This window comes from Thalia democratica, chromosome 4 (genome assembly GCF_965202585.1).
Source record: "Thalia democratica chromosome 4, ktThaDemo2.hap1.1, whole genome shotgun sequence".
Lineage (NCBI taxonomy): Eukaryota > Metazoa > Chordata > Thaliacea > Salpida > Salpidae > Thalia > Thalia democratica.
In genome coordinates this window covers 50,796,014-50,799,860 of record NC_139168.1, presented here as the reverse complement: position 1 = coordinate 50,799,860, position 3,847 = coordinate 50,796,014, and positions in this window count along the sequence as shown.

Sequence of the window (3,847 nt, the reverse complement as noted above, 5' to 3'; positions counted from 1 at the left end):
TTGGTTTTTAATATCCAGCTATGAACTTTGACAGTATTTTTTGTTTATAAAATCATACTTTAAACGTAAAATATCTACTCAGATTTTTTCAGACAGAAAAATTAATGTATAGCTAATAAAAATTAACACACAAAATTTTTTTTAATATCGAAAAGCTAAAAAGGATTTTAAAGTTTTACCTACAAATTACTAATAAAAGAGTGCTATATAACATAAACTGTTCTATAGTTAAAATTTTATGTCATTTTCTATTTGTGAAATATAAAGGAAGTTTTTACTTTTTTATTTAAAAACAGTTTAAGTTTATTTATTTAATTTTTAAGCTGTTTACAAAACAAAGGTCAGTAAAATAAAAACAATCGAAGAAGCAGCTAAAACATAAAACACTAAAAATGAGTAACTTATTTACAGTGGAATTTCGGTTTGTTAAACAGTTTAATCAGAAATCTAAAGCGATTAAGCTTTGTTTCGGTTTATTTGCGTAAACAATTTAATTATTACGTGATAAACAGCGATTAAAACTACTATTATGTCTAAAGCTGAAAAGACTATAAACAATTTAAAATTACTTCGACCTCTAACATATACTTAAAGTTAATAAAGTAAAAACATTTATTACATTTGTTTAAATATGATTTAAGTACATAAAATAACTTAGATTAATAGGAATAAACAAAAAGCTAATCAAACTTCTGCACCTCGACAGAATAAAATTGAAGTTTAATTCTTTTTTAAATTTAAAGTACCTTAATAATTATATAGTTAGTTTTTAAAGTAACTTAGCAATTGAAAAAAAATTTTTTGATACCTACGGTTACTAAAATTACTTTTAATCGAAAAAGTCCAAAAATTTCAACTAAGTTCTGATTAAATTTAAATGATACTTAAAGTGTATGATACATTTTAAAGAATAAGTGAAAACAATATACCAGTAAAAATTAGTAAAGGCTTTGATTAAAAACATCATATTATAGGTTTTATACAATGAACTATTTAAGAATTTATTTATTTACTAAAAAAATGTTTATCTCATTATTAACTTAGTTTTTATCCTAATTTTTAATAATCTTACTCTTTCCTAAAACTTAATAATACTTAATGCAATGAATTGTCAAATTTGTTATTAAATTTAAATAAACCTAATTTTACGTATCTAAGTTAAAACTTATAATTTATTTAACAATAATTTTTACCAATTTTAATTATTCCAAGCATTTTTTAAATTACTCATTTTTATAATTCTAGAAATAAATACTTATCATGCTCTTTTTATTTTATTTTAAACACGCTGAAATTTATAAAAAAATATCTTTTCATTTTTTATTTCAAAAGATAAATTATGTTGTATATACAAATATTTTTTATGGAAAATGTTTAATCTGAATATTTATGATCATACTTTAAACCTAAGTTATATATAGTATTTTATTAAGTTATTGAAATAAGTTTAAACTATTAGGTTATTAAAATATGTGAACTTATATTTGTTTTAATAAATTTCATTATTGCACTTAAATTTTTAAATTAAACGTAAAAATAAAAGTTAAATACTTATTTATAAATAAAGCTTGTCTACAATTTTTTTTCAAAGTCAATACAACTATTTAAGCATCCGTTTTTTTTTCCAAAATAAAAATATCTGAAACTAAGCTTACTTTCTAAACAGTTTTTTATTCATAAAATATAATTTTTTTATATTGATAATCGTTAAAAGTATTGATTTAATTTATGTTAAAAAGTATTAAAGTTAGTAAAGTCTAAAACATCGCACTTTTAATTGATAAAACACTATTTTTATTTACTTTTTTTCTTATTAATAACAGTATGTTTTATTATAATCATAAAGTATTTTTTAGAATTATTTAAACTAGTAAAAAAATATGATTTTTTTAAAGCACGTGTAGTAATTTTTTTTCAAATTAATCAAAACACCTTTTGGTCAGTGTATTTATCATAATAAAGAATCTGATTTGTTTTTGTTTTAAATTTGCTATATGAAAGCTTTAGTAGTTAGTACTGAGTTTAAAAGTTTTAGTTGATTTTTTGTGAAGTAAGTGTAAAAAGTTGTTCACACACAATATTTAAGTGTCAAACTCAAAGTAAAAATATTTAATACAAACTAAAATTATGATAATGACTAGATTATAAAAACATAAAAGCAATGAAAGTTCTTAAAATAGATGATTGTTTTAATTTTTATTATAATTTAATAATATTATTATATAAGTGTTATGGAAATTTAAGTGTAAATCTTGATTATTTAACAAATTTTAAAATCAAATTTTAAACATAAAAGTATGCTTCAAAAGCTAATAAACTAAAAATCTTAGTATGAAGTATGTATTTTTTTAAAAACGTAAAACAGCAAATATTTTTCTAAATAAAATTTGAATAAAATAGTAAAAACCCAGTTCTATCAAGTATACTTTTAACTCCAAAGTTTTAGTTTTGTGTTTTTCAATTTCTGAAGCTTTGTATCGCTTGATTAGGAGACTTCAGCTCCGAAATTAAGAACCAAACAGACTTATAAAAACCTCACTAAATAGTTTTGTGTTTATTTTAAAAGAAGGGACATTTTAATATTTTTCTATATATTAGAGTTTTTGTTTTGTTATAATAGTTTTACTATGCAGTACTTTGGTTAAATACTCTTTAATAGTTTAATTAAACTTTCACATATTTCAAAGTAAAAAAAAACTCTAAATCATAAATTTAAATAAAAAAGCTAAATGTTAGAAATATTATAAACTTATCTAGTCATACATGCTTTAATACAGGGGTCGACATCATTTTATGATTCGCTCTCCAATTTACCAAGAAAATGTGTTAATGCCGCACGTTGTAAAAAAAATTTCCCGGGTCAAATCTATTTATAACAATTTTAGTGATAAGTACAAAACTAAGAAATTAAATATAAATATAATGCAATAAGCAAAACTATGCACTAGGAATTAGTATTAATATTAAACTAAAAGCATAAATGTAAGATTTTATCTCTAGTTTTTTTTTAAGCAATTATAAAAAAGTATGTTTTAAGCTTATAAGTACATAAGAGGCCGCAAATTTTTGGTTTGAGGGTCGCAGTTAGCTGACCCCTGCTTTAAAAAATACTTTTACCGTAAACACTTTTTGTATTATCATTTGTCATAAAGAGATCGTGTATTTCTTTATGATTACTTACTGCAATGATTTTTTAAAATTAATATAATTAAAAAGATACTTTATGAAGAAAATATTTATGTGCTATATTTTAGTTATTTTTACCTAAAATTTAATTAATTTATGATACTTATTAATTTTTTTTTTCGAGTTTATTTTGATGTAAAAATTTTAAGACAACTTGAATTTAGTTTTCAAAAAGTTTTAAACACATACTTTTCATAGAACTTAAAGCATATTTCATAAAATTAAAATAGAACTTTTTACTTTTCAAGCTAAAAAACTGATAAAGCTTAAGCGTGTAATGTGAGAAACAAACTTAGTACTCATTTTATAAAATTATAGAATGCAATAAACTAGCTGATTAAGTTTTTCAAATCTGAATATAAATTTTTGTAAAATAATTGAAAAGCTCTAACAGTTAAAACTTGTTTTACATGCTTAAGTTTTTTTTTGAAATACATATTTTGATTTCATTTATTTCACATTGATTTAACTGCTTAACTTTATTAGACCTAAACAAATATATTTTGATTTTTTCTTTAAATATATAATCTCTTTTTTTTGCTTAGTATAGGTCTTGATTCGCGTTTATCAATAAGAACTGAAATTAAGTATTGTAAAAATAAAAACAACAGTTTTTCGTTCGCAAATACACTTTATTTGACTAACGTTTCTCGGTCAATAA